The sequence below is a fragment of the Zerene cesonia genome, chromosome 23, assembly GCF_012273895.1.
Source record: "Zerene cesonia ecotype Mississippi chromosome 23, Zerene_cesonia_1.1, whole genome shotgun sequence".
Taxonomy (NCBI): Eukaryota; Metazoa; Arthropoda; class Insecta; order Lepidoptera; family Pieridae; genus Zerene; species Zerene cesonia.
In genome coordinates, this window is record NC_052124.1 from 716,199 (window position 1) to 727,984 (window position 11,786).

Genomic DNA, 11,786 nt, shown 5'->3' on the forward strand with positions numbered 1-11,786 from the left:
GTGGTTATGTTAAAACTGTGATATGACGATTCCAAAGTGATTTTATAAGAAGTTTCTTTGAATAAATAAATGTTTGAGTTTTGAGTTTCGAGTCTGAGTCCCAAAAATAGCATCAATGGCCCATAGCCCCGCTAGACCCGAAGCTCGTGACGCTGGCGGCGCGGTCGCATCGAAGGTTGTTAAATAACATGCGATCAAAGCCTCCGCCAGCCTCCCGTGAGCCCTTTCACTTTCATGGGGTTTGGCTCCATGGAGTTACGATTATAGGAAATGTATAATTTATATAAATAAAAAGCTTTAAAAAGCGTTTTTAAGCAATATGTGAGATTTAAAAATAGAATGCATTTTGAGACGGAACTGCAAATCGAAAACATAAAACCTGCGCCATTTCTATAATTGAAGAACTTAAGGATAATAATGATGAAGCACTTGTAGGAGGGAAGACCGAAGAGCTACCGAATAGCTCATAAGATATAAATAATTAAATACTCCGTTTTAATTCCGCTTTTTTAGTTTAACTCACTTAAAGAAGGTGAAATGTAGCTTCATAGTCAGAATCTATAACTACAAACTTGTAGCAAGAGCATTAAAATTTTTGTGAAATTGTATTGTTACATACATTACAATTTCACATAGAAATCACATAGATAGAAATCCTTTATAATTATTTAATTCGTAACTTCAAAATGTAGTGTTATGAGTTTGTGTTAAGTTTTTATTATTATGTGTTGTTAAAAATGTTTTACGTAAAAAGGAAGTAAAGTATTACTTTTTAGTTTTAAAAGTAGGACTTTTTTGTTATTCTAATAAACTTAGTTACCTATAGGCAACTTTCAAAGTGACATACCATGTCAATTATGCCCTTTGGCCATGGCCCTCGTTGCAGGCACTGCACTGCTCGACCAAAGCCTCCCTCATTGTTCGAGGAGAAGTACTGGAATCCCTGCGATTAAAATCAATAATCTTTAAAAAATCGTCCCGTAGGTCACAATGAAAACGCACTCAATACGATTGACCCGCTCGTGCGAGTTCCGTAAGTTTTTGCCCGAGGCTCTTCGAAGAAATGAAAGCCGATGTATCGTACTGCTTCCGCTACACACGGAACTGTGTCTGTGTGGAACATATTAGATCATAAATATAGAACACACATTTGAATTTTGAATATAGAACATGGATGTGACAGCGATTAGAATTTGGACATTTTTAAATGTAAGTTCAGAAACCAAAGCGCGATAAAATTGTGAAATTAGATTTTTTTCTGATACTGTCCATTTAAGTATTCCATAATACCATTTGTCTTCTATTCTAATTAGGCCAATTTGTCTTATTAATAAAGGTAAACGATGACGATTCAAATTTCATACCATAAGTTTGTACAAGATGGGATGATAAAATTTCATATCAATATTTATAGCTGAAGATTTACACAAGTAGCGAAAAAAGCCATTAACGAACTTATGAATTCTATGTAGATAAATTCAGTCTCAGATTGTTTCCGATTCATTACCATCCTCAGATAACAACAGATTTAAGGCATGTTAGTTAAGTATCTATAAACTCCAGAATATAACACTGCTGACTGCATTTTTTCATTTCATTCACTAAGGTTTTTGTAATAAAGAAGAAAAAGTACCATCATCTCATTATACATAAGTATTTTTTTACGTGTCGCCCCCGGGGAGGAGGCCGTGGGTATATAGGATTCCTAGCAGCCCACGATGGCCTAAACATCTATCCAGCAAATTAGTTTATAATTAGTCGAATTTCATTCAAATTATCGAATACATTGGATCATAACCTGACGTCCATCAAACCAATTTGTTAAATAACCAGATTCTCGCTCGGGTGACCGTCGTAATTATAACTTACACAAAGTGTGTGCAGAACAAAAAAATGTTAATGAAACTGTGCCACAGAATGAATAATAATGTTTAATAATCATAATTTCACTGTTACGTTTTTGTTTACTAGTACGTGTTAGCAAAGGTTCGTTTTAATTTAGAGTTGATGATAATTAATTATATTTTTAAATATTTGTGATTGGTTTAATATTGAACTGTGTTTTGTAGAGTATCATGCGTGCTTAAGGATTTAAATATAGTGTTTATTTGTTGGCATACAATATGTAGTAATTATATCTAGCCAACAACAATAATTTTTTTCTGAGGTCTTAATGGGATCTTATGAATAATTACATAAATTTTATCACAAATTACTCGAATTCACAGCACATTATTAATACTGGACTACTGAAGTCTTCCTCTCAATTTAGAAATTTCATTTAGATATATTCAAATTTCGTGTGATTAAAATCACTATGAATTAAATAATTTGACTAGGAAAGGTGGCGTCCTAGAACACAATCCACTGCCTTCAAAGCAGGTGCCTTGAAACCGATATGAGTTATAGAATTACACGTCTTTGTTACAGGTCACCGGACGGTTGCGGTCACCCCGCTCTGGGCGCCGGGTTATTAGACCATGTGAGTTCTGGATCTTAGTACTCTATGTGTATTTTGAAAGGACCATATAATTGGGGATTTATTCGTTGTTTAGGAAAGGGGTTAAACGGCTTGTATGTTCTTCTATTTGTGTATATGAAACGGGACAAATTCAAACGCTCTATTAGATATTTTAGTTATAAAGTAAAAACAAGAAAGATGATAAGTTACATATAACTGCATACAGCTGTTGAGAATGGGTATAATAGTTCAGTATTTATCTATTTCTTTACTCCCTGCGATTTTCATTGACAGCCATTTGTGTAAGTTAGACAAATAGGTAGGTAGATGTATCTGTAGTCAGTCTGAACTCTAAACCATAAACTATATATGAGCCCAATCAAAATATAAGTTATATCTACAATAACACAATAACAGATCTTATGAAATAATCGTAACGATAATCGATTCCACCCCAATCGTGCGTGATCATTCTTTCACCGCTTATCGTCACGTTCTGTTGCGATTATGAAAATCGATACAATTACGATTGGAGATTTCCGAATGCACGTCGTAAACTTGTTTTTCAATAGTCTATGGTTCTGTTCTGTTTCAAAACCCGCGGGTATCTGTTTCGTGACGGTTTCAGTGTGAACTGTGAAATTTGAAATTGTGCCAGTGTGATGAAAAAGAATGACGTTTCGAAATTTTTGGATTTGGCTGTAAGTTTAGTGCATTTTATTTCGCAGGCCTGTTATCTTTGTTTTCGTGCATAATATTAATAAGTCATCAATAATAATGATTGGTTACCTATGCAGTGTTTGTTGTATATTAATAAGGTTCTGTAATGGATCGACACTTCCAAAAGCGAAGGACGTTCTAAATTGTATTGTATTTTTTTTTATTTTTTTTTACTCGATAACTCCGTGGGTTTTCATCCGATAGGAGTGGTTCTTTTTGTATAATAGGAAATTATTTACATTTTAAGATAATAATTGTTTTGATTATTTACAAAAAAGTGCATATTATCAAATAATAATTGCCTATCGGACCTTTGAAATAAATATCTAAACCACGGTTAAAGTAACTATTTCAAATACAATAAACAGTGCAAAGAATGTGAAACTATTTATCAATTGTAATTTATTACCAAACGCAGAATTATATAAAAAAATCACATCGGTATTAGGTAATCAAGCATTCCAGGTTACAATTGTTTTTATTACAAAAGCAAAAATTTAGTGCATTACAAAACAATAGAGAAAAATGTTTAATAATTCATTCGAACGTTCCATATTCAAATCAAATCGCCACAGATCCACAATGACGCATAGATTATGCTGGCCGAACAAAGGCTGGTTCGCACGCTTTGACACCAAGTAACTTTAATTGTTAGAGATGAAATCGGTCTTTTTCTAAAACTGTCTCACACTTTCATTATATAAACAATAAAGTGTGTTTTCTAGTTTATCAGATTTCTAAGTTCAAACTTTTGTTTATGACCGCGATGTTTTCTGATATTGCTGAAAATGTTACTATTGTGTATTTCAAAAGCGGAGCAAGATACGGTCATTGACATTATCAAGTGTGTTTCAAATTATAAGGTTGTTTTTTTTAGTTGTATTGAGATCATGAATAACACACAGAATTCTATAATCATCTTTTACGTAATGCTCAATCTGAATCAATCAGGTAGGAACTAGGTACGCTAGGTAACATTTTAAATAATAATTTGAATTGGCGGCCATCATAGATTTGAAATTTTCATATAGAGCATTCTGCAAGCCCTTTCGTTTGATACCCATATGAGGGTATGGAGGATACTTGTGATGAAATATTTAACTCACTATCATGTGGCGGCGGCCTTATTTGACTGATTTTCAGTCAATTTCAGTCATAAACATAACTAAGAACACTGACTTTATAGAAAAACAAGTTAAACATAATCAGTTTGTTCCACGATATCATAGATAAACATAGGCGCAGGCATAATATCAAGTAGGTAGATTTCATCTTATGAGAAATTTTTTCTATTCTTTCAAAATTTCTCATTTTATAAAGCATTTCAATGCTATAAAACTAAAAATTAGATTTCATCTTAACCAATTTTTTTAAGCTAATATTTTTATTATATTAAAGCAAAAAAAAAGAATTATTAAACATAAAAAAATGCATAAAATTTACAATGTTCTTTGCATTTGTTTATTTATCACTTTTAAGGATTTTTTTACTCGGTACAAAGGATGTGCGAAACTGTTATTTATGTTGTCATCTCGACCTTGTGGGATGCACAATACAATATGAATCATTTATTAATGATCGCCAATAACGTATGCATTGTTTTGTTCCTGCTTATGATTATCTATGGTTTTTATGTATCCGGAATTATATTTTGATGACAATTGACGCAAATCTTTGTAAATAACGCCAGTGATTACGTAACGACTTTTGTTTTAATTAGTTCAATAATTGCTTGTATGGTAATGCGTAATAAGCGAATGTGTGAACTTTTACGTAATTTTTTATTGTTATTATTCAAGACGTGTGGCGTTTGTTTCATTCATATTATTTATGATCAGATTATTGTATAGTCTGTGTTTTTTTTTATTGTTTTTAGATTTGAAAAAATTAAACCGTCATGGAAAATTACGGTCCAAGTTTTATTGATTAAAAAAATGAATGGTAACTAATTGTTAATTTAAAACTAAATATAATAAATTAAATATATTTGGGATACCTTATATCCCAAATATCATCCATAATAATAAAAATGATTTATAATAATATATTATGTAGTATACACAGGACTGTTTGTAAAAAGTCGGCTAAGCTTTGTATGTTTAATTCAAAATCACAAAGAGGTAAAATATTAATATAATCAGGATAAACTTATAGGTTTCTAGACGCTCGTCCCGGATCCGCCCGGATATCAAAATTCCTACTTTATCCCCAGGCAGCATTTAATCGGGATAAAAAGTATCCTATCACCCAAGTCAGCTCATACCCTGTCTGTATACTAAATTTCATCAAAATCCGTTCATTAGTTTCATTGTGATTGACGAACAAACATCCAAACAAACAAACTTTCACATTTATTTTATTAGTGTGATTACCGGTTAAGTCATTCAAAATATGATGTATTTTAATTCAAATTACAATTATACTTATATAAAATAATTATCTATGAAGATAAAAACCTGTAAAAGGGATTTAAACGGAATGATAAAGAAATTGTAGTCAGAATAGAAAAATAAAAACAAGTGAATGTGAGTAAACTGGCTTTCTAAAATTAAAAAGCCACACTAATGAGTATTGTTTTAATGAAATGTTAATTTAATATTGCATAATTTTAATTAGATAATGTTGGTCGTTAAATAAATGAACCTCGTATTGTAAAAGTCTACTTAATTGCAATAATTTTGTTTGGAAACTGCGTTTTTATGCAAATTTCTATGGTATAATAATATCAAATATTTTATAATTTTCATTTCATATGAATCTTAATTACCTATAAAAATTTATTATGACACTTTCGCAGTGATGTATGGAGAAACAAACCACCCAGCTAAATTCAGGATATAGATATGTTCTATGAATAGCAACTTTGAAAAAAAAAAGCACGGAAGAAAAAATTAACGTTAGGGTAATGTAGATAGGTAGTGTTTTTTAACTGGAAATACGTTAACTTAAAAACCATACAATATTATCGTGCTAGTATGCATATGCAAGTTTTATTTACACCAATTACTTCCCACGATTTCCTAAACAAATGCTCATTCAATACCCATTATGCATTGCTTCCTGAATAACGTTCACTTGTAATAGGATCTCACGAACCATCAGCCAGCCATCCCTGTTGCATAATGCGTAAAATATCAAAACTGCATTACGTAATGCCTTAAAACATTACTATCTTAGGTTTGTGGGAACGCCGAACGGACCACACAGTTGGCGGGAATTTACTTACACTTTGACAGGTGACATTTCCTGTATCGTCCATAGATCATAGAACATTGTGTTCGCGTTCAGTGAACGGTTGTTTATGCCTACATATTTCGTTTATTATCTGCTTTGCTTTCATGTTCATAGTACATTATAAGGTATGTAGGTACGAGCAAAGCACGAGGTATTTATGAATAGATTTCTTATCATCACTGAACTCTTGGTTAATTAATGTCTATTTCTATCTAAACCCTATAGAAGTTTAGAATTCGAGGTATTTGTTTCTAAACATAACTAATATCTTTTTACTTTTAATACGTGAAGCAAAAACTTTGTTCTCTAGTTACGAATATTGCACACACGGCGAAGTGTGAATTGGCACACTTATAAATTTATATAATGAATTATATCTTTATATTGAGAAGGATTGCAGCATGTAAATATATATTTAAATAATGCATAATAATAAATTTTTAAGGTCCAGTGGGCCGTGAGTTTCGATAGACCTGCTGGGAAATATCTAATGGATAGTATTAGATAATAAAAAATCTAAAATATTTTGTATTTGAATTTAAATTTTAATTACAGTAATGAAAAGAATTTTTTGAAAGTTGTCTAATGAAGCCCACAAGCTATGCATCGTAAATCGTTAATTACTAACCCCATCAATACACCGTTGCACTTAATTACGTGCAAATGTATTGCGGTATACATTTCACTATAATTTATTTGCGGTCTTCACTACAGGACCTCGTAAATAATGGTAACAGAAGCCTACGTGCCGTGGGAGAGGCGCGCTCCCACGCATTCCTAATACCCTGGTACTTGGTGGTGAAATTTATTAAGTTTCAATGGAATTTAATTATTATTATGTAATTATAGGTTCGCGATTATCCGCCATATAGTATTTTAATTACGATATTTATATGACTTTTGCGGATTCATACCTATTACGTAAATGACTAGTTACCTATTAAGCCATAATTATCTGTATAAAACAAAACATAATCAACTTGTAACAAAAATGGATATTCTACTCAATTTGATTGGGTAGAATCATAACAAAATGAAATCTCAGCCAAAATTCAGATTCGGTTCACATCTGTGTGTTGCATGGCATTTATCGTGATTTATAAGTATATACACAATTATGACAAGGTGGATACAGCCTCTCAGTCTTGGCCTCGCTGACATGACCAATATCTGACGTTTGTTTTATTAGTAACTTATAGTCAGCTAAAGTCTATTTCCCATCTTCGCCATGTTTATATTAATATTCCTTATAAGTTTAGAAAATCAAAAGCGAAAACGTTAGATTGATAATACACAGTTAGTTTAAAGTCATCGTATAGTCTTTATAAAATGCGATATAAAAAAATGTTAATTTATTCCTAAATTAATCGAAATAGCTTTTATAGATTTGATGTGAAAAAAATGGAGCACACTTGATTCGTACAAAACAATTCCGAATGCCACTTCTAGCGGACGTAGCTCGAGAAATTTCTAGAAATCGTGTCTCGTTAAATCTTTATAATTCATATATAATGATCAGTTATCGTATACACTTCACACGATGCTTTTGATTCGCACTTATCATTCTGTCAAAATGAAACGAGCAAATCATTATGTGATTCTTTTTTTGAATTTGTCCAGTCCGTTAGATACTTTCTGATTACATTGATAGTAATTCTAATTAATGCATTTGGCTTCATACTTAGAATTGACATAAAAAGCTGTAATATTAAACTTTATGACACGTCTTTAAAAGTTATTCAGTTTATTTATTTTATACTTCAAATTTAATAAAATTGTCATCATCATCACTTGTTAAAATAAAACGTTACTATATTATCTAATTTAAGATTTTTTGTACTAAAGATTAAAGTTATCTCATATTTTATGATATTTAAAACCAAAGTTTAATTAAGAGCGAAATGGTAAAATTTTTACATATCCTGTAAGTAAAAGTGACCGTGCTTAGTATGCCTCTAATCCGGAACTCTTGGATTTAATTTATTTGTTTCGCACAAAATATCTGTTACGAAATTGTTATATACTTGTAGATAGGCGCTATTTCCGTAGTATAATTATACCTGTATATTACAATTATTCGATAATATCCTGTTATCTCACAAATAATAAAGAATAATAAATTCTGGTAGGTATTTATATTTTATTTTGTCAGTAACTTGGAAAAGCACTCGATATTTCCAAGGTTTCATTTTAGCATCACACCGATGAAAACTAAACATTTTTATTGTATTATATTATTATTAATATGAAACATTAAAAAAGTAATTTCCTCTACTGCAAGACAAACCTGTAGGTTAAAGACAACCCATATTAGTGATCCATCAATGTTCATTACACCTGATAATCCATAATATATCTGCCAAATAACGCGGAAACATGCGTTTTATGAGAACCTAACACATGCTTACATTGACCGAAACAATTAATAGATACATTACTACCTTACCTAAACAATGCAAGCAGGAATGTACCACCTTCAGAGTAAAGGTGTAACACAACGGTAAAGACACCTTTGCTTTGTTGTATGTTCTCAAGATAACTCAGCGAGAGATAGAAAGCAGAAGATGGGATCATGAACAATTAATGGCCGTAATTACGTCATGTGAATGTGGATTGTAATCGTGCGGAGGTTACAGGAGCTTTGCGCTAATTGGGTCATATTGCTTCCTGTTGGTCGCTTGAGTGGGAATTTCATGCTGTCGGAATTTTCTGTTTTTAATTTGGTTTTTTATGTCGGTAAGGGAGCTGGGTCGTCGTTGTAAGCGCTGTCAATGCCCATGGACATTTGCACAATCCCACACCTTTCGGCAATCCATTTGCAGAGACGTGTCCTCGGTGGACGAATTAAAAAGGTGTGGGATAAATGAAGGACTGGGAAGTCGAAGGACAAGGATACGGGGCTCCCGGCTCCCCCATTCACCGAACGAAACACATAAGTTAAGGTAGTTAGATAGTATGTTCCTACTCGACTCACACATTCTATAATGATCAGGGAATAATTATTTATCGAAGCGAATCTTCATGTTACACTGGCTTGTCTTCAATGACGTCGTTTTTATACACCTATGAAAGCAGAATAAAGTGAAAGACATTAAAATTGAAAAGCATCGACAATCAATGGAATGACCACTCACTGCATAAGCACACTGCTTTATGATATGTATTGTTTTATACAATCCTATGTAGTGATTTATATGTATGTTGCTCAATTATTGTCACAGTTCTGACAGTTGACATGACTTGATTATGCCAATATATATATATATCATAATACATATTATGTCAAATAGATTCTTTTGGACATTGGCGCAGTCCCTCTATTGACAAAGTGAAGAAGAAAAAGATGACATTTCATAACCAGAAAATCAATGTTATTTTTAATTGGGTCCAAAACCAAACTGGGTCTTAGTTTTGACATAAGCAGTGGGTAAAATTTATAGATATTTCATATATAAATATACAAAATATTAATCACGATATATATGTAAAATTCCCGTGTCACAGTGTTAATTACCGTACTCCTCCTGAACGGCTGCACCGATATTCATGAAATTTTCTGTGCATATCGGGTAGTTTAGATGAAAGCCAAAGTGGCCAACATCTATTTTTCATACCGCTAAATGATAAGAGTAAGGCAGAACAGTGTTTGCCTGGTCAGCTAGTATCATGTATAAATTTCAGACGCGTCGCCACGGTAAGGTAAATGACGTCGGTTCGAAGCTCGCCTCAGGATTGTTTTTTATATTTTATAATTTATGTTTCAAATTATATTTTTATAGCTTAGGACTACATCTACTCAGAGAGCAGTCCCGAAAGAAATAACAAGCTAAAACAAAATATGAAAACGAACGACGATTATAAACGCCAGAATATTTCATTACAGCCATAAATAATAAAAATAAAATGAGCTCATATAAGTCTTAATTGTGTTTAATAGGAATACTTTAAAGGGATGTCGGTGACCTCACCTTGGAGCTTTTTCTGAATAACTCCTTAAAGCGAGCTTGTGCTAGTCGACTTGTGAATTAACCTTTATTTATAATCAACCGACTTTGGAAAAGAAGGTTAACGCAAGACGTAGGTGTGCAATTTATTTCTGATATGACAATTTAAAAGCGTTTTCTAAATGAATTAACTAATTTCTTGTATGGAGATTGATTTATCGTCCCCGAAATCTTCTGAACACTTAATTTAATGAACATCGTTACAATAACAGCAATTTCCGAGATTTAAATTATATGTCCATATTATATATATATTTTTTATAAATACAACGTAAAAGCGATTGACTAACTGGTCCATTAGCGAACAACCCTAACTACTGCACCAATCCGGATAAAATTTTGTATGCAGATAGCCACTATGATGTAGGCATTCGCTAAGAAAGGATTTTGATAAATTCTACCGTCATATACGAACATATGTCACACGTCGGAAGACATTCAGAGGCCAACACCATACATTATACTTTCATATCAACATTGACCTAGTAAAAGGACGACATTTGTAATTGCAGCTTTAAAAGTAAATGGAAACTTTTTAAACTTGGACGAATAAAAAAAGTTATATAATTTTTTCATTGTCCATTGATACTACAAAACGTACAAGCAAAGCATAAATAATGTTAAATTGAATTAATTTAACTGTCGATAATGCCACTAGAATCTTTCACACTATCTTTTTTCTATGTTTATCCAATCTTGTAAAGTTAATACAAGTTAAAAGCAGAAGCGAATACTCAGCAAAATTAAAACCCAGTCACCTATTAAATCTGACAAAACATAATGACATAACGCATATTTAAAAGCAAATATTTCGCTATTATCTTGAATGCTAGAAACTCGACGCCAGCAATTATAATAATTTCGCGTTAAACCTTTCTATTTGGAGACAAAATCATTTATACGGATGTACAATAATGAGAAAATGCATTGTGACAGTGAAAACGTGGTACAATGGTATGGGAAATGTGTTATAATATGTTTGGGAGCCGCATTATCCGTTTCTAGCACAAATTTATCGCTCATGATATCATGCAATTAGCAGGTCTCGGGTCAACACGGTTAAGCTTACAAAACCTAGGATAAAAAATAGCTTTTATCAATAATAAAATAGAGTAGGTCTAGTAGTTTCGGAACATTATTAGTAAGAATAAAAATCTTCGTTCTTAATAATAAAGGTAAAGGTGACCTTGACTCTGGATGCTGATGGATTCAAATGCTAAATCTATTCTTGAAGGCCCTAGTTTTTGACAGTTTCCACTATTGAAATGTCAAGTCAAATAAATGTAAGATGCTTGATGCTTTTTAGCTTTTTAATCTAATTCCATACGAATTTTTTCATCTTAGCAACTGGATATATCTGAGTATAC

General features: G+C 32.1%; 1 protein-coding gene across 2 annotated transcripts in view; it reads left to right on the plus strand.

The window, feature by feature from the left end:
- LOC119836325 overlaps positions 1-11,786 on the plus strand; it is a 53,430-nt gene that overhangs the window by 28,706 nt on the left and 12,938 nt on the right. The window contains exon 2 of one of the 2 annotated variants that reach the window (XM_038361623.1): positions 2,431-2,482. The exons of the other annotated variant lie outside the window; for it this stretch is intronic. The gene's annotated coding sequence lies outside the window, so the exon portion shown is untranslated. The remainder of the gene's footprint in view (positions 1-2,430; positions 2,483-11,786) is intronic. 2 annotated transcript variants of the gene reach the window in all.